The sequence below is a fragment of the Strigops habroptila genome, chromosome 1, assembly GCF_004027225.2.
Source record: "Strigops habroptila isolate Jane chromosome 1, bStrHab1.2.pri, whole genome shotgun sequence".
NCBI classification, from domain to species: Eukaryota; Metazoa; Chordata; class Aves; order Psittaciformes; family Psittacidae; genus Strigops; species Strigops habroptila.
In genome coordinates, this window is record NC_044277.2 from 5,638,697 (window position 1) to 5,663,439 (window position 24,743).

The window sequence follows — 24,743 nt, forward strand, 5'->3', positions numbered from 1 at the left end:
ACGATAACTAGTTGTCCCACGTCTCCATGTCCCATTGTGTTGCTGTTTTTCAGCAGTGTTGGCAATCTGTAGTACCTATGGTTTGCATTATTTGCTCCAAAGCCCAGTAATGTTCCTGTGACCTTTTCTCTGTTTACCAAAGCCTCCTTGATTCATTACACTTAAATGTTATAAAGAAAGCAAGTTCTTTTTGTCCTCATATGACTTGGATGTACCCCATGGGAGAACCATATATAGCTTTCCTGAAACAGGGAGTCTTAATAGAGATCCTCCTCTGTTACATGTAAAGATCACTACAAATTTGGCACTGCATGTGTATGTTCAGATTGGTGTTTTTTGAGAGAGAGAGGTTGGTGCGTTTTTATAGCTGAAAGCACTTAATGGGAATGCAGATTGTGACACTTTGAAGCTTCTGCTGCTCAAACTCATTGTGTATTGTTACCAGAAACACCAGCCCTGGTGGAACCTGACTTCTTCGTAAGGCACTCTCAGTTACCTATCAAAAAATCAAGTTCTGTCCTTTGTGACTTCCTATCAGAGCTGGTCAGGTTGTATGGATATAAACCAGGACATAATCAATCCGTTCTGTGCTGATCATTCTTGATTAAATTTTGTCACATTTGTCCTTTAAAATGATCTCTCACTCTTTTATTTAGAATCTTTTTTATACATATGCAAATAGCAAATTCCTTGCTGTTTGCATGTGCTGTCAGACAGAAGCTATTTAAAAACTACAATTGTAGCAGAGGACAGCATGAAGATCCCAATGTAAATCTGTCTCTGAATTGATAAACTGACCAGGTCCTAGTTGTTTCCAAAACCAGTCATGCTGGGTGCAATATTTTGCATATATTTCACCAAGGCTTAAAAAAGAGATCACACTTGGTTGAAGCAACAAAGATTCCAAAAGACTCCCATTGTCTGCATGTAATCAGTGCTATGCAAAGAAGTTTCAAAAGTATTCAAGGAGAGATTTCAGGTCTATTAAAGAATCATGAGACTGCAGTACGGATAAAAAGCACTCACTTGGCTTAAAGGCTACAATAAAATGCACTGGCATGAGGGCTTTTTTGTTTATTTTTTCTCTTTGGTTTGGTTTAGGGTTTTTTTTTCCATAAAGGGAGTAGAAACATAAAAACCTCAAATGTGTCAAAATGCAGAAACAAATTCAGATTTCTTGTATCACAGGGTTGCACATGTTCATTGAATCATTCTTCTACCTTCAGATAGGAGCAGGATGCCAGGCTATTTTGGATTGCACAAATATCTATGCAACAGTAAGACTGTGAAATGAAGTTTTGAGAAGGATACAGGGACCACAACATGCACAGTTTTGAAAGTCTGATTGTGTTTGCTGTGGATCCAGCCATGTAACAAATGGTGGAGAGATCCAAGAGCTAACTAGATCAGGTAATTTAATCAAAATGTTCAGTGAATAGAACATTCACTATTTTTTAATGAATAAAAATGATCTGTATAGTGACTCTCTGTCTCCTGACTGGTTACACTGAAGTGACTATGAGGAAAACAAAGGCGAAACTCATAGACAGAGAGAAATTCTTTGAGAGTCCGTAGGAGTTTTAAGCCTTTATGTAGTTTTGTTTGGTTGGAAATTTGGCTATTTAATTAGTTCTGCGTTCTTAACAACATTCAAGGGTGCTAACAGTTACTCCTGGCGATATATGAACATCCACTCTATACTGGCAGGCAATGGACAGATATTAATTTCATTTCTTATGTGAGTTATGAAAATGTGACATTTTTCTACATAAACCTTAGACACTCCAAATTATATGGAATAGTGAAACATGCATCTTCAGAGACATCTGGCAAACAACTCCATGCATATATACATTTTATCTTCTGTCCAAGAATAGCTGAAACATTTTAGTCTTCAATAGCATAAGACAACTACATGACACCTTGGAGATCATCTAATGATGATGAAAAGCATAGTTTGTTAGACAGCTCTTTTGATTTGTTTCAACTCTATGGAATAAAAGCTCTAAAGTGTGTAAGAGAAGAATTTTTCAGTGGAGAATCACAAAGTGATCTTCCAGAAGTAGCAAAAGGCTGACATAAGTCTCACTTGGTCTGTCTGCAAGATAGATTTTCTTTTCATGTTCTTTCTCTATTTACATAATTACATGAACACCTATTAACAGCAACAAAACTGAAAAAGCTAAATAAAAAGTCCAAAGCCAGATAATTCCTCTGTGATTTTGGAATAGTAATCAAATTGTTATGGGATTTCTGTTGGTTGTGAGCAATTCTTATAAGCAAAAGGCAGTGAATCTAGTTCTGACTAGGCTTGTTGCAGAGACCTAGGTTTTAGTAGAGATGCACTTCGATTTCTAACTGGTTTTGCTTCTGTAACTTGTTTCAACATTGTTCATCTTTGTCAGGATCATTAAACTTGAGGATGCCCCTTTTGATTTTGGATGTGAGCCAGTGGCAAACACTAGAGCTCAGTGAAGTGAGAGAAAAGACAACAGCATAGTGACTAGCTTCAATTTCAAACACGTTCAAGACAAATGACAAAAACCACTCTTAAAACTGCAGGGTCTGCTTTTCAGTGTTGATGTGCACTTGGCATGTTTGTACAAGTCTTCATTCACCATCTCTCTATGCTTCAAATAAGTGCTTGGGATATTTTCAGGCACTCTGTGGCAGAGGATGTGTTCAGATATGGAACAAAACCCTACTATTATCATGCCTGATGCCCAGACTGCTAGCCATGCTCACAAACAAGAGGAATATGGTCATCTAAACATTTAGGTTTTCCCATTAAATATCATCATCCAAGCAACAAGTGTGGAAATGATATAAAGAATTGTCCTACATTCACATCGTATAACTCAACATGTGTATAATTTTGTGCACATGCCTTTGTGTATGTATGCACGTGTATTGCTAGGCATATGTCTTCTTTCAGCTGTAATAAACATGTTTTGATTAAGCATCAGCCTCAGCTATGGGGTTTCTTGTCTTCCAGTGTCTGTGGTCTGATGGGTAAGGGAATACTTGAATGGTAATATATCTTCATATTTTACTTGCAATCTTTAAATACCCAGCATTTCCCTCTCCCTCTTGAGGATCGAACAAGAAAATACTGTTTCTTATTAAAATTTCTAGCCACCTTTTTGTAGTGACAAAACATTCTGGGCTCTTGACAGGCAAAGAGGAATGAAGACACACTTCACAAAGTACAGCATGTGGATATCTCCTGTGTGCACTTCTTGCTGCAGTAAAGTGTAATAATCTACTCACTCCACTCAGTTGGAATTTTTTATGTTTCAAAGTATAAGGAATTTATATATTTTAGTGTGAAAATCCCTGGGAAGGAGGGACGGGAGATGCTTTGTCGCTTTCAGCTGTTGACTGAGTATAGCAAGATTAGGAATTTAATTATGAATTTACCTAAAACTGAATTACATTGGGTACTTCAAATTCAAGACAGCTCCCTGGTATTTCAGCTCTCATCTTTGCTAGTTAAATGTCTAGATGTATATCACCATATTTGTATGCCAGTTTGACACAGTACCTAGTGCCTGGGCTAAACCTGAGCTTTCTTTACTGAAGTCCTGATTGAAGCATTAATGGTGGATTATTGAGTTTAAGGTTGCTAAATCAGATGCAATCTGTGGCTGAATATTGATTTCTTGCATTCAAAATAATGCTCTGGAAAGAAAAAATTCTCCTTCATTTTCTTTTTTTAGCATGGAAAAAGAGGGAAACAATATCTGGTTTCTCATCCTGTAAAGACTCCTATTCACCCAGGTTGTGCCATATGTATTCAGGCCAACAAAACACAGCTCCTAAGGTCAATTTTCATGTGTATCAGAGTTGAAGGAGAATGATATCTTTCATATCTTGTTCCTGCAACTCAGGCTGAGCCAATATTTACATTTCCTGTAGTCTGCTGGCGTGGCTTTGTGCTCTTAGGGTTTTGAAGTGGATGACTAGCAGTTTTTCTGTAATGTAAAATCATGTTCACATGTGAGGGAAAGGTTGAAAGGACTTGAAATCATTCCTCTAAAATCTTCAGGTTTTGGTATGGTACCTTTATTGTGTGACAGCAGTCTGCCTAGGCTGAATGTGCAGCCTTCTTATCCTGGCACTGTCCTGTCCCTCTGAAGTCATACATCTTCCTGACATTATTTCTACCATGGTAGTAAGAAAAGGATAAAAGTGCTCTGAGCTGAAAGTCAAGAAGAGAAGAAAGATCAGTTTAGTAAAGTCTACCTATCATGTATGGTTTTTTACATATTTTTTTACTATTTTGCATTTCCATTTAGTGCAGTGGTTGCTTATTTCAAACTTTTATAGAGCAAGATGAAAAAATTAAATAGGACTTAAAAATTGGAATGTTTTTATTGCAAACCCTCCAAAATTAACAACCTATTTCCCAGACATAGTGTTGGCCTTGGAAATATCTTCTTTTCTTTCCTCTTTACATTTTGTTTGATTCCCATTAAACTAAATATCTGGTTATTAAACCTTCAGATGGCAGTTAAACAATAGAGAAACAACAATAGCAGACCCAGCACCTCAGAACAAGTAAATAAAAAGATGCTCCTATAATCCTGTTTGCATTCATTTTCTTATAAGATTTTTAGAACTTTGTCCATTGCCAGCTTCACATCCTGCTCTGACTTACATCAGTGACATTAGAGCTCAGTGGTAATATTATTGAATATGCAGCTGCAGCTTATAGATCTAAGTTCACAGATGAGGAAATCATCCACATGTCAGGTGACACCTTGTGCATTTTCAGTTTTTCCTTTATCTTTTTCCACTTTTAACAAAAGAGATTTCTTTTTGTCCTTTTCTGCAGAAAAACAAACACTATTTTTAAATAAGTGCTGCTCAACTAGGGTACAGTGTAAGCAATTTACTAAGCAGGAAGTTTTTATATTTTACATCATGACTATATTAAAAGAGAAGCTTTCACATAATGTTTGCTTTGTGCAAGAAAAGGCAAATGCAACACTTTACAGTCTACAGGTTTTAGCACTTTGCAGTAGTCAGTGTTGATGGGGAAGCACCAGTATGCTTAAAAATCTTGGGGGAAGGTTACTGCCTCCTGACCACACCACAGATGCTTTCAATTCAGGTAAACAAATAAATGCTTTACTGTACAAATATGAAGTTGCAGAGTGTTCTTCTTAAAGCAGTATCAAAATGCATTGCTGAGCAGCCTTGGCAGCTGGGGATACATGCAACAAGGAAATCTACATAATGAAATGTTGAAAACTCCTCAGTTCAGGTACACATGAGTTGGAATGGAAATGTATGCACCATACTGTTCCTCTGCACACATAGGGGTCTTGTGTATGTTAGAGTTTATGTGATCACACATTTGTTAGGCAGGTAGTTACATGCCTGTTAGAGTAAACATGTTCAAAAATCATATCTCATTTCCTAAATGAGACCAATGGTGATATATTGACTGCACTGAAACAGCTCATTGGTGGATGTGTTTAGAACAAATGCCATTTCAACTGACTAAATGACTTTGAATTACTAACGGGAGACTTTTACAATAAAAGAAAATAGCTCCCTCAATTTAGACTATGAAGCTAGAAAAAACCCACTGAAACGTTAATCTCTACCATGACTGCTGCTGGCTAACAGTTGTGTTGATGTCCTCTTAGCAACAGTGAATAGCTCCTAAACCGGCTATAGTGGTATTTCAATCTCTGCCTGGCACAAAAATTATACAGAGGGATGGGCATGAGTGCTGAATTGGTGGGTTTTTTCAAAGAAAGGATGTAGTCCAATATAATTTGTTTAATGGCTATTTGGAAAAGCAGATGTGCAGATATCAAGCTAAATGAGGTTTTGAAAGGGTTAGGCATTTGCTTGCTCAGCACACGCATACTTCAGTAACAGAGGACTTTCAGGCAGACTGCATATACAGGTGGTTTTCAGTAATTATTAGTTGCTTAAATTATTAGTGACTTGCTGATGCTAAAGTACCAGTGTGATTATTTTAATGTACTTTGTAGTGTGGGCACAGGGGCTGATTTCCAGTCTAGCTGGGCTTCCACAGATTGCAGTTAATGTGAGCTGCAGGTGTTCAGAAGCTCTTTAAAGGAGAGGTGAGCAAAGAGACTGCAGAATAATGCTGACTTGCCTGCAGTGCTGTTGCACCTGCACATCCCCGCACATTTAGAGTTGGGTAATATCAAAGCTCGAGTACCATCCATGAGGTTTTAGACCTTTTAAATCCTCTGTTTGGGTGGTTTGATCACTAGAGAAGACTACTCGAAGCAGAAATTAATCTCTGTTTCCCACGAGAGAGGTTTGCCAGTGTTGTAGAGGGTTTTCAGTTTCAGAATGGGTCTGTCTTGATTTATTGAAATTGTCCTATTTTATGTTAAAAAGAATTAAATGGCAGATAGTGCAGTTGGAGCCAATGTGTCTTGCACTCTCTCCAAATCCTTTAGCCTCGCTTGAAGGCAATTTTTCTCTGACTGATCAAGTTTTTAATTCTTTGTACACATTGGAACACATCCAATGGGCAAAAGCTGAGATGAACCGTCCTAGAATTTCCCCCTGATTACAGGACTCTGAAGACAGAGAGTACCAGGCTCCCTGTTCTCATTTGGGAAGATGAAGGATGCAAAGGTCAGCTCTTTGCCTCTCATGAATGACCTAGCCACAGGGATAAGGAATGACACTGATCTAATTTTCTTCTCTCCTTTTTTTATGAAGTAAGGTTCTTGCTTTTAATAAAACTGCCCTAGAGAAGAGAAAAAAATGTTCACCTAGTATTTCCAAACTATTTATATATGTTTTATATTTATTCCTATATGCATTTAGAGTGGGAAGGGTAGGGTGATGAAAGGAACAACATTTTCATTTAGGTTGATCTTTATATTACCCAGACAGTAAACTTACATCCTCTTCCAGTCTCCTCATTCATCTTTCTCCTTGTTCATCTCTTTCACAACACAAATATTAGAGAGAAGCCAGGAAAAAGTGTTGATCTTTCTGTTGCAAAGACCAGCCTATGGATGTTAGCAGTGGAGAAAAAACTAAGTTTACAATTAACCCATTTACTCTTTGTTTTTATTTCAGAGTTAATGCTCTTATACAGATTTTAAATAAAGTTCTGCTGAGTAAGGAGATGGCAGCTACTGTCAGTATTTTAAGGTTTCATGTTCTCTCAATATTCTTTAAATTAGGCTCAAAAAGTGAACACAAAAAGTGATTTAATATTATGGAGAAGCTTTTCAGGTAGGGTTGACCTTGTCTAACTATTAATTGATCTACATATTGCTATGGTGTATGAGCACAGGCATGTATATAAGTTTACAACCCTGCCTCATACCTATGTCATTAGGTGTTTCGGTCTCATTCTTTCAACTCCTATTCTTATACTTCACTGTAACGTGGTTGACATGGGCAACATGAGACCAGGAATGAAAAGGGTATTTCAGCTTGGGCATCCTTCAATTATCACTTTTATATCTTGACTCCTGGACCTTCCAGGTCGAAGACCCTTGCGCTTGTTGTACCATCAGTTTACAGTACTCATTTCCAACCTGGACTCCCCTCCTCTCTTCCGTCTGCTCTCCGTATGTGCACTGTTTCATTTACCCTCCTGCAACCAGGCCTGCAGGATTGGGTAGCATGGAGAGATTCGGGTGGGTCGGTACAAGCTGTGAGTCTCACAGTCATGAGCAACTCTGTGTAGGTGTTTGCCAGGGGCCTGCTATGAAAACTCGGAGAACTGCAGAGCTTCCACCTACTTCCCTCTTGAGATAGTACCTACAGCCCATCTTGTCTGATTGCTCTCAGGTTGTAATCTTGACGTTGCAGAGTCCTCTGGTATAAGGAAAGAACATGAAGGAGGTGGAACTGATAGCCTTTGTGTAACACTTGAAAATATTTTTCTTACAGTTATGACTGCTGAGTTATGCATTGAATTTTTGCTCTGAAATATTCTTGCTCCTGAAGAAAGGGCCACAATAGCTCTGTTGATGGCTTTCTTTACAGTCGATAAGTTTCTCTACAGTTGATGACATTTCTCTACATATGCCAGCAAATATGGCACTTCATGGTAACCTTTCCCCTTTTATCCTTCCTATTGTAACAACACAGATGTGTAGTCTTAAATGCCCTGATTTAGCTATGTCTGTTGGGAGCGGATTGCCCTTATGTTGTGGACTTACTGTCTCTTTAAGCAGGCATCATGATTAGATTAAGCTGTCTTTCAGCACAAGGCTGCAAAGGACTGCATAACTTGGTCATATAGTTAAAGACTAATTTGGGTTGGAAAGTCCAACCAAAGCAGGGACACCCTTGATGGTATACCAGGTTACACAGGGCCATGTCTTGTTTCTAATATCTCCAGGGGTGGAAATTCCAGCACCTCTCTGGGCAAGTTCCCAGTGTGCAACCACTTGCAGAGTGAAAAATATTTCCCTTACCTCTGATCATAGTTTCCTTTACTGCAGCTTATGCCCATTGGCATCTAAGTTAAACATTTTGGCTAATGTAATCAACTCTGTTTTGTATGTAAGGTGATCCTTGATTATTTATGCAGATATCACAGTGGACAGAGAATATTGTTGTAAAGAAGTTCTTTATTGCAGAAAAAGAGGATATAACTTTGCTGTCAAGGATTTCAACTTAAATTGTGTAAATCCTGGCTGCTCTGATTGACACCTTTGTTAGGCTAAAACTGTATCAGACCCATAGCTTCCAGCAGTAGCTGCAGGTCCTTGGCTTTGCCCATATCAATCCAGATAAAGCAGAGGTTAGCACCATGAAGAATCACTTCAGCTGTGGAATGCTCAATCCTACCAAACCTCCTTAATTCCTTATCTGTGAACGAAGAAAGCCCAATAAATTAGCTTGCGGACGTTGATATTAAAATAGCATATGAACAGAAATACTTAGATAAGCAGAGAAGAAAATAAATGATGTATGACTCTGCAAAGCTGAATAAGGTGAGAAGGCTTTCCTGCAGATGGTCAAAATGGGAGTTCTTGAATAGATAAAAGTGTCTACCTCCAGCCAAGGTCAACCCACCACAAATGTGCTGAGCAAATATCACAGATCAAGCTGGAGTTAAAAATTGTGATGAAACGTATTAGACATTTCTTTTCACTCCAAAACAACAACAAATATTCTGCACCTCTCAAAAAACAGAAGAACAAGAAAGAGCAAACCTCTCCCATGATTTTTCCACTGAAATCTGCCATAGGAAACCCCAAAATTCAGCATTGGTTCTGATTCGAAATCCAAACTTTATCTCTGAAGAGTGACCTAATGTTGCTTTGTTTGGATCTAGTCTATGAACACTTTGGTTAGAGGACTGCTCAGGGCCACCATTCAGCCATGTGCTTCCATCTGTTGTTTTCTCTGCTTGCATCTCTACATCTTCAGTGAAATTTGTGCCTACATGAAAGATTGACCAAATGGGTCTTCTTCCTGGAGATTTAGTTTGTGCTTTGTAATTTCACTGAAGGCCTTCCAAAATAATTTATTATTTATATACATAGAATCATAGACTAATTTAAGATGGTTTCCAGAAGTCACCTAGACAAAACCATTGCTTAATGCAGGGTCAGCTTCAGTTTTATGTCAGGTTGCTCAGGGCCTTGTCCAGGTGAACACCGAGTACCTCCACAGATGGAGATCCTAGACTCTCTGTGCGCCTGTTCAAATGTTTTATCAAAGTATATACACCTAAGTACTTAAACATTTCTGTGTTTTGACAATTTGTTTTCGAACTTCATAGTTCAGAATTAAATAATACTGAATTTCAACAATATATTGAAAATTGAAATAATTCAATTTTTAATAATTTTCCTTTGCAATTTAAGAAAACCTATATATATTTTTTTAATTATTTTAAATGTTTTGCCTTCATGTAACAGAAGATGAACATTTCTTCATCCAGTTGTATGTGAGATCTGAAATTTAAAGAAAAGAGTCAAATATGTGGAAATAAATCACACTTTCACCATTTCCTCTATTTTTGTCTTTCTGTTCTCTCTTCTCATAATACAGAGTGTGGAATTTATCACTGAAAGAATTCGGACTTTTGCAGAAAATGTGTCCAGGTTAAATGTGTAAATAAAGTAGAAAAACCCCCACATTACAAATTCCTTTAGGTTGAAGAGTTATTGCAAATTAAGACAGGTTAATATTTCCCTTTATGTTTTGGAGTTTGGCTGAATGATAAAACCAACAGAACTCTGTTAAAAACAGAATCCTTCCTATTGATAAGAAGGGTCTTGGCATCTGACACCTTGTTGCAGGTTCTTAACAACTATAGTAAATAGTTAAAGCATACTGTTTAAAAATTAATAGAGCAGCCATCCCTTGTGAAATGAAATAATTGAGACTCCAGGCACCACCTTTACAATACAGCTAATTAGAATAATATCAGAGGAATGCAGACCAAAGAATAAACTTCTAATACTGTCTCCACAGGATGTTATAATCCATCGGTCTGTTTGGGGTCCTTTGATCTTTCCTCAGCTGCTGGAAGTATCCAAGCACCAAAGGAGACATTGAAAACAACAGGACTGATGGTTTCTGTGCATTCTTGCCCCCCCCACTCCCCCCCGAGTATTATCTGCTTGTTGTTAGAAATTTCACTTTATTTTTTCTTGGCTTGGGAATCTGTTCTATTTTATTTCCTTATACAAAAGATAAAACCTCTCCAGATGTGGAGGATACTCTGGATGCTGCCTGGATGGGTGCCAGGGATGTCACTTAACGTCACTGGGAGATGACTTGGGACACGTTCACCTCATAATCACCACCTGCGTGCACAGACACTCTGCAAGGAGGGCAGGTTGTGCATTGCCATGCAGATGGCACATATACATGGCGATCATAAATACCTGGTGATTGGAGTGAGTTGAAATGAGAAGTACCCATCTTCCTTGAATCTTGATCTGTACTCTGATGGCAATATTATCCCCATTGTTCTCAAGCGAGCATCAGGATATCTTTCCATCTCTTCTCCAAAATACCCTCAGTGTTGTAGTATGTATTTTGTATTGCTGGCTGGGAATGTGCTTGCCCTGGTTCTCTGCACAGAGGAGAACCCTGTCTTCTACGGCTCCTCTATGACAGTACTCCCCATAGCCCTGTGCCTCCAAGTAATGAATTGACAATAGCAGGGAGAGCTCAAGCTGGCAGCAATGCCAGCTTACGTTAGCCAAAGGGAGGACACATAGCGAGTTGCTACAGAGTTCTGTTTATCCTTTTGGCCATAAAAATCCCACTGATGTTGAGGCTTATGATCCACTCTGATACTGGACTTCCACTCCTGTTCCCAATTCCTCTTTGATTGTAAAGCCTTGCTATCCAAGATCACCTTGCCTAAGCAAGAACTGCCTTGCAGTAAATAAAGCAATAAATACTACAAGAAACACAATCCAAAGGATTTAATCTATGATAATTTTTTCTGGCTGCCCTATGGTATTTTGTGGAGATGTGGGTCTCTGCTCAGCCTGTAGCTGGGAAAGAGTGAGGAGAGACTCCGTCAGCAGAAAGGACCCTCTGCTTCCCCAAGCCTGCTGAAGCACGATTTCTGCTTAAATTAAGCAGCTTTTCTTGTGTAAGATAGGGGTAGTTCCCTGGAAAACTGTTGTCTCTCCCTCCACCTGAACTTCCAGTCTCATCTCTTGGCTTTTTTCTATTGTGGTAACATTCCCACTCTACAGTCTGTTAAGTATAAGCTGGGTAGTTGGAAGATAACGACGTTTGTTATAGCAAATGAGGCAATAAATGTCTGAGGTTATGATGGGCAGAAAAGTCAAGGTATTTATCAAATAGCCATGGGAAATAGCTTTGCCAAGCGTTAAGTAATAAACTTCCAATTATCATTTTTGTACTCCTGCTGCAGAATGCTGCTCAGATCAGATTTGTTTTTGTTGGTTCAGCTAAGGTGAGAGGTGAAGTCGTTTGGCGCTGTGAGCAGAGAGGAGATGCATGTCCCTGTGTGTGCTATGTGCTCACAGCTGTGACTCTGCAGTTCTCTGATACACTTGTTCTTTGTCTTTTCTTCCCTGGAGACTTTCCCCAGCCCTGGATTAACTGACCTATATGCTGATACTGAGGATTTTAGGGTAATCCACTAAATGGCTCTTAGAAATGTACTTAACTTTAGACTTGGAAAGATGATTATACTTGGTTATTGTTGTTGTTATCACTGTAATATCATCCTTTTCCTGATACAGAATGCCAGCTGTATATTGGTTTTTCAGACATCTTCCTTGTGCTGTACGAGGGAAGGATTTTCCCTTCTGCTGACACTTGTTTTCACATGCTACCCATCAAAACACAAGCTGTGTTTAACTTTCAACCTGTCCTTGATCTCAGTGAAAGTCAAGTAAAGTCCAGATGAAATTTTCTGTAGAATTTCTATGTTGGTTGATAAGGAAAACTACCCAAGAGAGAAAATTCTCAATCCTCAATAGTTAAACAAAACTAAGGCTCAAATGTCGCTGCTTAGAGCACAAAGAGATATTGGAAATACTGAAAAATTCTTGCAAACAGCTTACTACTGAGCAAACAAAAAAGGCAAATCACAGGTAGGCAGTAGCAGAAAATTAGTAGCGAACAAACTGAGGAATTTGTTATGCCGTTGTATTTTATGACATCAACACTGAACACTTTAAATAGTATGTGTTTCTGTCTGTTTAAATAATTTGTATTTCTACCTTTGTTTCTGAAAATGTAGAGAGTGGGGCACAAGTGATCACAAACACAGAATAGTTTCCGTACCGAGAGAGCCAAATAGACTGGTGTGATCAGCTTGGGGAGGAACTGCCTGGGAGCCAGGGTGCTACTCCAGAGGTCTGTAAGGATCAGTAAGGAGGATGGCTTCTTGCTTCTTCTGACTCTCCTGGCCTCTAAAAGTATGTCGCAGGTCTAAAGAAACCTTTAGTTTGCTCGTTTATGAATGTGCTTATGACGTTCTCTGTTCAGCACTTTTCTCCTGGTCTGCTTTCAGCAAACGTTTCACACAGTTACTGAATAAGGATGATAATGTAAGTTTACTTCCTGGGGGAATGTGGAGATGAAGCACTGTTGAAGTTGCCATCTGAGGGGTTTTGTTGAACCATTAAGATTTGCCACTGATATATTATCACTACTATTAAGAATAACAATGAAATACGGTGTCTTATACTAGTGTTTATACATAGATGTTCATAAATTTGCTTGGAACAGGCCACACGTGGTCAGTTGCTATTGACACATCCCATAATCCTTTTAGTCAATCCCCTAAATGTTCTGAAGCATGGAAACAAATTTTTCTCCTCTTCAGAGTTTATACGCTCCCCATCTTATTTTTATACAACACTGATGTAATTTTTAAGACCTGCTATATCTGGAACCAGCTCCAACACCTGCCTGCTTAGCCAGCAGTTCACAAACCAGCTTTATAAAAGCAGTCTCTTTGAAAACCTGCTTGTTAAAAAGCAGGCTTCCTGACAAGCTTTCTGGCATATTGAATTCCCCCTGAAATCCAATGTGTTCTTTTATACCTCTGAAATAGCGGGTGATTTCGGAGGAAGGCTGTGATGTGCCGGATCTGTAGCATTACAACCTTAACAGCTGTAACATCACTAAAAGGCTTATTCCGGAGAATGACCACGTTGTAAATGAGGTGTTCAAAGACTGAAAGTTCCAGCTGCAGCTTGCTAACTGTACCTGCTGCCAAAAATGATACTCCCCAGGAAAGTCCTACTCTCTGCACATTTATAGTTCTTCTTTTAAAATACTCAAATTACAGAAAGCTTGAAAATAAAGGGCACTAGTAAAGATTTTTGCTGGCTTATAAAGTGATGGAGTTTCAGGTTATGAGATCCCTGGCAGATGAATGACTATAGTTAGATCTCTGAAGGTTCAGGACATTGTCGTACTCATGTCTCCCCTGTCCTTCTATGGGATGTTTTTGCCCCAACAGCCAAGGAAAGTAAGGGTGGGAGGTATCTGAGGTTCACTTCAGAGTTTAGCTTTTTAGATGAAATATTGATGGAAGGGGTCTCTTGCTAAAGGAGGGTGTTGGAAACTCAAGTACACATCTCTTCTGTAGCCTGTTCTCCAGCAGAAAATCTTCTGGTGGAAAGCAGAGAGTGACAGACAAGGATTGCTTAAGAGCATCAATACTAAAATTGCCAAAGCCAGAGGCAGGAATTTACATGTAAGAGTTACCAAGCAAGGCATGAAGTGAGCGCATATAATAGTAAATAAGTATTGACTATGTTTAAGCCACTCTGATCCACAGGGTGCATCCTCCAGTCCTCAAATCCTCTCCATTTACAGCCTTTTCAACCAGCAATTTGGGTTTGGGATGAAAGTCTTCCTAGGCACAGTACTTGGGGTGCAGTTTACTCTTTACTATATGCTTTAAGCATGTCCAGAAGATGCTTTCTGGACTGGGCTACTCAAGAGACCTTATCAAAAAGATGCATGTTTTGAAGCTGCCTGGTCCCATTCAGCTAGGAAATGGGAAGAAAGCTGCTCAGCCCAGCCAAAATTATGTCAGTCAGGCCTTATACAGAAATGCAGGTACCAAGAGAACTTTGCTGGTTAAAACTTAGGTAAGACACTGGAAGGGGTGGAAGAAGGACATTGAGAAGATGGATTCCCAACCTTAATTTTGGCATAGTATGGCTATAAATTCCTGAGCTGTTTTGTGCTTCTGGATTTTAAATGTTTGAGAAATGTGGGCATTTTGTTATGCCTAAAATAACCCCTAAAAACCAAATTGGCGTTTAGTTTTTCTGCAGCAGATTCTACAAACACAATCTGGATGAAAGTTTTTCTTCAGAAGGGGTTGCTTCAGATTTAAATCGGTGTTTTGGCAGTTCCAAGGCTTCTCTCTATAGTGCTTATTAAAATGGCTCTCTGATCTCAGCCTGGTGCTCTCAGGACACAAATTGCAATCATATCGGAGAAATACAGACCAAAAGGAAGAAAATGCAAGTTTCACAAGATCTTCTCCAAAATAGATTCATGCCCTTATTTTCACCTCTAGGTCTAGTGATGGATCCATAAGATACTGTAAATGTCAACTGTTAATTTTAGAACTGTTTTGATCTTTTTCTTAATGCTGCTGTAAGGATTTGACTAAGAAAAGTGTATGGTTTGTTTCAAAGCACAATTTCAAATTTGCATTGAACTGCAAGAATCAATAAATTCCAGCTCAAACTGTGAATCTTCTGATGCTTTTCTAAATGAAATCCAGCGTTGTGTCAGGGATATTTTTATCCCTCTGACACAGAAATCATGTTTTTCAGAAGCCTTAGCTGCAGAAATAATGGCTATTATACAAGAACAGAAAAGGACAAGATATTTTAAACATACAGTGTGAAACATCTTCCGATGGTGTAAGTAGACAAAAAACCCCCCTTGATCTCTGTCAAACTGTACTGATATTCACTGGTTGAGTACCTGACTGTGATGAGGAATATTCCAGATATCAAGTTGTTCAGATTCCATGCTATTTGATAATTAATGTTCTTTGTACAGTATCAGCCCACAAACCCATTCAGCTTGACAGATTCGTGAGAACGCTTTTTGTAATATTCAGATTCGTTTGTATCTCCTGATCTTAACAGTGACACATAGTCATGTGCAGAAACTTTGAAAATAGCCGTTTTACTGCTTTGGATGGGAGTGGGACCTTTTCTGGAGAAAGTTTTACTAATGGCCACATTTGGAATGTTTCATAAATGAGATGCAGAATTTCAGTTAAATTTTACTTCTACAGACACAGACATTTTCTTCTGGCTTAGTATGTGCATCAAATAAGATTGTGCACAACGAGTAGATTTCAGTAGAATCACATCTTAGGGCTTAGCATATCCTTATTTTGACCATGCAAGTAGAAGCAAGCTTCTTTCACTACCCTGAAAAACAAACAAGAAAAAGAGCAATTCCCACACAAGTTATTGCAAGTTATTTTATCTAAGGGAGAGACATCTGGAAAGAGAGGTAAACGTCAACCTCTACACTGTACCAGAAGGGTGTATGATGTTAAATGTGTTATTTAGCCTGCAAAGATTTTACTTCTACAATACTGAAGCTGCTTTAGAATTTAACAGATATGGTGACAAAGTTCACTCGATGTTTCAGATGCTCATAGTTAAATTTGTGTGGTAATCTAGATCACTAAAATAATAGCCTTTTGTGCTCTCTAGTCCACATGGTGTTTACTGGTAGAGTCTTAACAGTGACCTCAGATGTAACTTTGGAGGAAGAAGACAGAGATAGTGTTTTGTACCTTCTCATTTTTCTGTTATCCCCAAATAGGTGTTTAACATTCATAGACATAGTACAAAGCTATTCTGTTGACAGCAGCATGACCAGAATTTTACCCAACATCGTTACTCTTATTGCAATCAATATATTCCAGGAATCACTGGGCTATTACTCAGTGTGTGATGTTGTCTTTGCTGCCAAGATTTTATCTCAGAAGACACACAGATGGTGTGTTTCTGCATATAAATACAAAGTAAAAGTGCTGGAGCAGGCTAAGACATGTTCATCCTGCAAGAGTTATGTCCTGCAAACAGGACTCCAACTCAGCCACATTGACCCTCCTTTGCAGCACAAGGTGAGATTCTGGACCATGAAATCCATATCCTGGCCCACGTTTGATTTTATTACCCAACAGCTCAGCTGCTATAAAGCGTGAAACGCACACTCAGGAAATGCTCTGCTATGACATTATGGAAACACAACTGCATTTTCATTATGACAGAAGTTGTAAATAGCTTGGGTTGTCTGTCTTCATCTGCTTCACAGTGATATTTATTCAAATGCAGAAGAACAGAATATTTCACAACTTGCTATTTATGGCCTGATGAAATCATGTGCCTGTCATAGTGGTTTGTTCTGTCTGTTTTCCTAATTTTCAGCAGTATGTGAGAACTACATTTCATGGATATCTGGCTGCTAACAAGAGGATGAAATCAGAAATCCAAGATGAATGTTTATACAATACAACGAGTTAAAGATTGTGATTAAAACTCTGAAGACTTGTTGAGACTTTGCCCCTTGATATCACACTTTTTTTTTTTCTCAGATTTTAAGCTTTTTTTAAGAGAAGGATCTTGTGAGGCACTGAAAACTGATGTTGCTGATGAGAACATGAATTGCAGAAAATAAGCCTGTATATTTTCTTGCTCAGAATGTCAGGCCATCACTCCGGGGAAAGAAGCGGCTTGCTGCTTTGCTGCTTGGTTACTTTCTTCTAATAGTAATTCACATTTCTTTAACCCAAAGAAGCACCAAAGTGCTCTCCAGCATACATATATTTAATCTCTTTCTGTGGGCTGAAGAAAGCAGCTATTTCATAGCATCAAAACTGGAAATTGGTTTGAAACAAACAATACAGCAGTGGAAAATTTATTAGCCGGAAAATGTAATTCCCTAGATTGAGAGTTAAGTGAAGGGCAATGGGACTTCTACCTGTGAGTGGACAGAACTTAGTTTCATGGTATAAGTCCTGTTACATCTAGGATCTTTTCTGCTACTATTAAATCTTACCATTCCTTTCCATGGAGCATTTAAAATTGCTGAGAGTGATTATTCTGATGTTCACACACAAAGTCCCTACATCAAAGTTTTGGATCCATTTTTAAATCTTGTGTTTTATTTTTCTATTAGAAGTGTACGGTCTGTAGGTCAAAGTCGCATTTAGATGCCTAGCAATAGTTTTTTTTGCTGATAACTGTATAATTGAAAATCACGTTTCCTTTAAAGAGATTGTTTTGAGTTGTATTTTGGAGAGCAGTGAAATCTATCAATTTAAAATTTAGAGTTTCAAATGCATCTTAGGCATCTAAAGATAGGTGTAGAAGTCTAGTGGTACTTCTGAGAGGCAGGTATCTGGTTCTCGATCAATACCCACTTTTCCAGAAATGGGATTTCTCATCTGTCTTTAAGAAGTCTACATCAGAGATAAGCACAACTGATCTGTGAAGAGAAAGGATGTGACTCCAGTGTAAAATGAATGTAGAAAAATGGGTCAGAAAGATCTCTTTCTAAAGGTGCCTGCTTTTTTTCTCTTTGCTAGACAAGCAGCCCATATGTAGAGATAGACAATGTATATACCTAAAGTAGGTGAAATGAATTTCAGTTTGAGAACTGGATGCACTCCACATTGAGACACCTACATTTAGCTGTGAATGCACACATAGTAAGTAGAGATGCAAGTGTTTAAGCTTCCCTTTTAGCCAAAAGAGATGCAGTCACAAGAGTTCAAGAGTCACAAGAGTCACAATTAGTTCAGATGAGTGACTGTTTCAGGCTAAGTTCAATCACTTTCCAAGCTTGATTTGTTTGTACGCTTTAGAGGAAAGATTCAGTTGCCTAACCATAAGTGTGCAATGCTATTTGAGAGGCTTTGGAATGCCTCATCTGGTATTTAGCTGATGCTTCAGAAGGAAACAGAACTCCCCTACATTGTGAGTAAACTGACAGTTGCGAATAGATGTCTTATTTTATACCATAGGGGGTATAAAATGGCACTAAATCTCTATGTTTAGGCATTGGAATTTCTCCCTAGGTGTCTAATTATTACTGAAAATAGAGCTTCAGTAATTTTGTGTCTAGTGTCATGGGTGAAAATAGTAGCAGTTTGACATTCTGGTTACACGTTTGACTCCGCAAGATGTCCAAAATTACCCTTTTCCCAAAGTATCTTACATAGATATAAACATTCAGAGGGGTCAAAATGAGAAGCAAAAATGCCATTCTTTCTTCAAAGGCAATAAAAAGACCCTAGATGCCCTCTGTTCGTTGCATCTTGTTTTTCAGATCAAATCTGAAATGTTGGCTTACACAACAAGCTAGTGTCTAAAATTCCGCGTGAGATGCAAATGTGAAGCTAGTTTCAGCCCTGTAGGCCCATCATCATTTCTATTGTAAGCTCTGGAAATAAAATTATGCTTCTGACAGAAGCTATTCATAATTTTTAAATCAGTTGGAACCTCTACATCAGAGGTAAAATGAGGTCATAAGAAATACAAGAAATTTGCTGGGGTTTGTTCATATTTTGTTAAGCTGTGTATTAGCACCGAGTGCACTCTAAGTTCTCCTGATGTTCTACATATTGATTGGATTTATAATACAAAAATGAAAACCAATGGGGTTAAGCATTTGGTTGTGGGACACAAGGAACAATTAATCTGTTACCAAGAATTAGGCTATGAAAACCCCACAGGAACAGAGCACCTTTGTGCTAAATATGCCTACCCTTAACAGGATGTTCACATGACAGGAACTTTTATCTAGATGTTGATATACCTTTTTTTGCTTGAAATTTTATGTTTAACTACATTCTCTTGACTTCAATTTCACATGCAGCTCACTTTCTTGTTCGGAGACTGAGGAACAGCCCTCTGCTTGTTTTAACATAGGTGCTTGATCCATGCCTGACAGTAAAGTACATCTTGTTCTAGAAGCTTCTCCTATGCTGAGTCTTCATTCTTAGGAGACCTTGACTTGTTCCCTATGAGGTGTGTAAATACAAGGAGCTCAAAAATTTAGTCATGATTGGCGGCTGGTCCTCTATAGAGAATTTAGTGACCTAGGAAATACTGTTAATAATCTTCGAGATGACACTTTATTTCAAATAGTAAGAAGCAAATGACCTGAGAAGTTCCAATGTGCCAATAGAAATATGAACAATATTGTCTTATAGGTTGGCATAAAACTAAAAAATTAGGCTGCATCTCATCCTTGTTTGCTAAAGATTCCTGCTTGGAATAAGAAGTGTTTAATCCAAAATGCTGTCCCAGTTTCTGCTTGGGTGATGAAATTTCCTCTGCTTATAGACAACCTCTCTGCTTCTGACCAGATGTTTTAATCTTACTGAATTCTTGGCCTAGAGTACCCAAAGTTGTTTTGGTCTGGTTTTTAGCTCAGCAGCCTGGTGTGTGATTGTGCAATTGGAGTGTTGTACAAGATATTTGTGTGATAAATATTTTCATCAAGATATTCATGTTCCTGGAATTGCATTGTATTAGTGAAATGGGAACAAAATAATCAAAATTACAACTTTGCTGGCTTCAAATTGGTCACAGGTAGTACACAGTGTTGTATGCATCACTTCATTTTGTTGAGATTATCCCACACAATATGAAAAGGTCAAGCAGGAAACATTTGAATTTCATTTTCATTACACCTTTTCTTCTGTTTTTTTGATTTAGGGTTTTTTTGTGGGGGTGGAGGGGTATTTGGAAACTTTATGAAAATATCCAGCTGGTCTAATGGATACCAAGTAGTATCTTCATACATAGTGTATTGTTATTGGATGAATTTCTAATGTTCTAAAGACATTAAAAAGAATGGTAGTAAACTTTCTGTCCTTACTGAAATGACAAAACAGGCCTTTAGGGTGGGAAAGCCATTAACTGGGAAAATTCCTTCATAATTGCCAAATTTCCAATATTTTGCCTTGGGAACATTCCCACGTTTCCTAGAATCTTTGTCCTCATAAAGTTACCAGATTTTTGTACCAAATGGGGTTTCTTACCTGAAATGACCATATGAAATTTCTTCTACTAACTACATTCTTTCTCTAACTTTCTTCTGTAACTTGCTAGAGATGGGATACTGAGTGAAGAGGAACCAAGTATGGGTTTGCTATGTATGTTTCTGTATTGCCTTTATTCTCCGGTGACTGTTACTGGAACTGCTCCCCATCATTTTTATATTTTGCAATAGTATTGATTTTGTAATGAAAAGATTATAAATCCTTTGATATCATTCCTCTCTGCCTCAGCTTTTAGAGTGATCACGAGGTTCCTCTCTGCTGCTTCCAGCTTTGTTATTGTTATCTTCTGACAGGATTGTCCTGTGCATACTCTTGTCTGTGAAAGAGGAGTTAGGAGAGAGCTTAGATACTTACCTAGACCAAGAAAATACTGAAGAAGCCTTCAACACTTTGCTAATAAGGCACTCAGCAATTGATGGATGAAGGAACTTTGTACATAACAGGCCTTTCCACTAATTGTAAAGATAATCAATTCCCGCAAGAGACCCCCATGACCATTTAGATCCAAAACTGAATTCCTTCTGTTACTTCATTATTAACCCCACTGAAGACCATGAAGGACACTACTGCTCAGAAGATTTCAGGGCTTGGTCTGTGGTTAAAATCGCAGAATAACAGCTCAGCAATGAATGCTGTTTAATTCCATTGGAAAGCAGCATGGCCTCAGAAGCCCCATTTGAAAGGGGAAAGTTTCTCAGTTGCCCATGTTTCAGCAGGCAATTCTCTCCTGGGTGTACAGCAGATAGCAATACAGTTCTGTCCAATTTTGGCAAGAAGCAACTTCTGCAGCCATCCGCTTAGACCTTACAAACTGAGGGCTCTGTCTAAATAATGGTATCTATAACTTCAGGATATGGATACCCTGCTTGTCTTAAACCAGCCTGTTTGGGGCCAGGTGCCAGCATAAGTTGTGGCTATATGTAGTTAATTACAGGCTGCAAAACAACTGCAGAAAGAGGGTGTTTTGCTGCTGTGCATACCGTGCTGCTACCACCAGACTGTTATCTGCACCAAAATGTGCAGTTTACTGCTGGTACATCTGCAGTGTGCCATGGGCATCGGGTCTGCTCATATTTAATCATTGCCAGGAAAGCAGAACTTGAAGGGACGTGGAGGTAGTGTGGTACAATGGCTGTATTGGTGCCTCAGCCTTACTAGAAATCCCTCTGTCTTGTCGAACAAGTTGCTTGGCTGGAGGTTATTTGGGCACAAGCAAAGAGGATTTTAGGGAAATAGCCCCAGGTTGGACATCTTTAACTTGTTAGCATATCTTCTTCCTCTTCAGGCACAATTTGCTTTGCAACTCAAGTAAATGTGTTAAGGACAACACCAAAGCAAACACTTAGGTACTTTGGAGAATTGGTCATTTGCCACATGTAATAGGTTGCCAGTGCCCCCGACTCTTCAAAGGGAAATCTGTCTTCCCATCCAGATGAACCTCAAGAGCTCATCATCCATTCGGCAAGCCCTTACTCAGTTGAGAAGAGTTATTGGATCAATGAGATGACCAACGTGATAGGCATGTCAGGCAAAGCTTGACGGACAGCTGTTCAGAGACTGGAATAGGAGCTAAGGCCTCAAGGAAAAATTACAGCCCTTTTGTGAGGAAAACTTCCTAGCTATGCAAAGCCATCCTTCTGGTGAAGTTCACCAGAATGCTGGCCTGAATTTAAGAATTACATGTTTTTCCTGTTTTGTTAGACTCTGCAAGCCTCCTTTTATTCAACAGCTGTACCTCAAGCCCTGTTGTGTTGACTTCATGTTGTCTAGCAGTGGCACACTTGGCCCTTTCTTTTTTTATCACAGATCAAGCAGTGCCATGACAAATAAGTCAGCCTTTTCCTCTGTTTGTAAACCACCTAATTTAGCCCTTGCTCTATGGCAAAACCTGATGCAGTTATTTACATCAACATGGCCCCAAGCACTTAAAATACGTCAACATTCTGATTATGACTCTGCATATTTTATTGCCTATATTTAAATCTTACTTCTCTAAACTGGCACCTGTGCCTCTGTTACTGCATGCCCATTTAATAGGCACTGCCTGTCCAAAGACCCATTGCAATGGAAAATGGTCTACATGTTTTTTACTTTCTATAGTAGTCAATACCCTTTGGAATAAGCATTCGTTTCAAAGTTTGTGTGCAATTGTTACATATTTTACAGCTGAGGATGGCTATTAAAAATATTTTAATTATTTGGTTGTTTTATATTTTTGTTAGCCTGAAAGTAAACCATCATGTTGTATTAATTTCAGTATTGAAAATATTCTCTCTTCTGATAATACAGAGACCCTAGTTCTGCTGGTGCTGCTCTGACTGTCTCTCTGTCAAGTTCTCCTGCCAGCATCCTTATCTTCTTCTTGCACTGTCCGAGCCCATGAGTATTTTTGGTGATAATAATCAAACCCACAACTACTTGTCAAACGTTCAGTGCTCTGAGCTTTTGTCTTGCTCAGTGTGTGAGTCTCATTTTGTCCAGCACTGCGAACATACAATTCAACAGCTCCTTATGAGCATCAGTAGCTTCACTGATTCCACATGAAACCTTAACACAGCTGCTAACTGTGTTAAACATGTGGTTGCTTTGTTAGCAATTTCAAAGAATTTTATAGAATGAAAAGGTCTGTGTTAAGAGTCTTTAACTTGCTCAAAACTTAGACCAAGTGATTAAGACTTCAGACAACCTGACTTGCTAAATATGCACATACTTTCTTGAACCAGCAGTCCTCTTTTGTTTCCTGAGATCCCTTATCTTCCTTATAAAACATCTCCTGTAATCTAACAAACCTTAGGAGACTTTTCCAGAGTCCAGATTCATTCCCAGAACTTGTCTGTCCTGAACACTGCAAGAGACAGAAGTGGTTTTGTAGATCTGTGTCTGATAATAGCATGATGCATGTGCGTTAAGGAGATAATGGAGACTCCATGGCCAACCTTATCTTTGGTATTTCCCATCTTCTAAGAGCTGAACACCTTGCAATCCAGTGATACTCTCATTGTTGATTCCAGCTAGATGTCTACATCTATGTCATAAAAGACAAAACGGTTTAGGGTAAATGAAGGCAAAACGTATGATTAAGTTTTGAGGAATTGCTTGGGTTTTTTCTTTATCTTTTTAAAACACATGTAAGGCAATAGTATCTATAGACACACACACATTCTGCCTCTTTCACCCTTTTCATGTGTGATTCTGCAGACACATTCAAACTCCTGTTCATCTGTGCCATTTTGCTATGAATTACATTAACTAAATGTGTTAACTTGGCTCACATGTCTACACCCAAGCAAGTTACCTTCAGCTCCCTTGGCAGTGAGCACAGTAGGTATCAGTGGTCACATGAACCTTTCTGAGTGTATTTGCTAGATCTCTATTGACTACAGCATGACTAAACACCTCATACATATAAAGGCATTTCTATTTAGTGAGATTAATCTCATGGGCAAGTGACTGTGCTTTAAATTTTTCATAAACAAGGATAAATAAGTGGGATTAATGTAAAGTATGTGCTTACTTAGAATGTCCTCAGAACATCTAAAGGAGAATATAACTTGTTCAAGTGAAACTCTGTGGTGATTCTGATCAGGCAAAATGCATTATGAGCATCTAAAATCTGACAAGGACAGTTCATTTTACAGCACAGTGCCATGAAATTTTTCATGACCAGAAATGGAAATACAGTCAGAACAGTGCCCAAAAACATAATCCATTAACCTTTCACTGTCTTAGCTGTCACTAGTTTGTTTGCTGTCACTAGTTAGTAGCATCATGGTGATGATGCTCAGGTCCCTTTGTTATCTACTTGGAATCTTTGGTGATGTCTTCATTGACATGACCATTTGTGCTCAAAAGCAGATAGCTCCTTTACTCATGCATTAGGCAGCCACATAGCTCTTACAAAAGGATGCATCTCATCCATCTTCTTAATCTCCTTTCCAGTCCTACAGCACTGGATGCTGGAATCTTTCCACAGAGGTTCTTGGTCAACTTGCTGTCACATCCAGATGTGGCCTATTCAGAAGACAGACAGAAATGACCTTTAGGTGCTGCTAAATATTTGAATGAGGTCAATCATCCTGATATACTTCCAGGTACTTAGTATAGACATATGTCCATGCAATTTGGAGATCAGTCGGGTATGAAGCTGGGTAGAACCTAAGTTCATACCTGACTTATAAAAGGCTCTTTCATA

The 24,743-nt window shown here is 38.6% G+C and overlaps 1 protein-coding gene across 4 annotated transcripts in view; it reads left to right on the plus strand.

Annotated features, from left to right (window-relative positions):
- FAM135B (family with sequence similarity 135 member B) overlaps positions 1-24,743 on the plus strand; it is a 205,928-nt gene that overhangs the window by 25,307 nt on the left and 155,878 nt on the right. The window contains exon 1 of one of the 4 annotated variants that reach the window (XM_030502188.1): positions 15,296-15,374. The exons of the other annotated variants lie outside the window; for them this stretch is intronic. The gene's annotated coding sequence lies outside the window, so the exon portion shown is untranslated. Of the gene's footprint in view, positions 1-15,295; positions 15,375-24,743 lie in introns of those variants that run through there. 4 annotated transcript variants of the gene reach the window in all.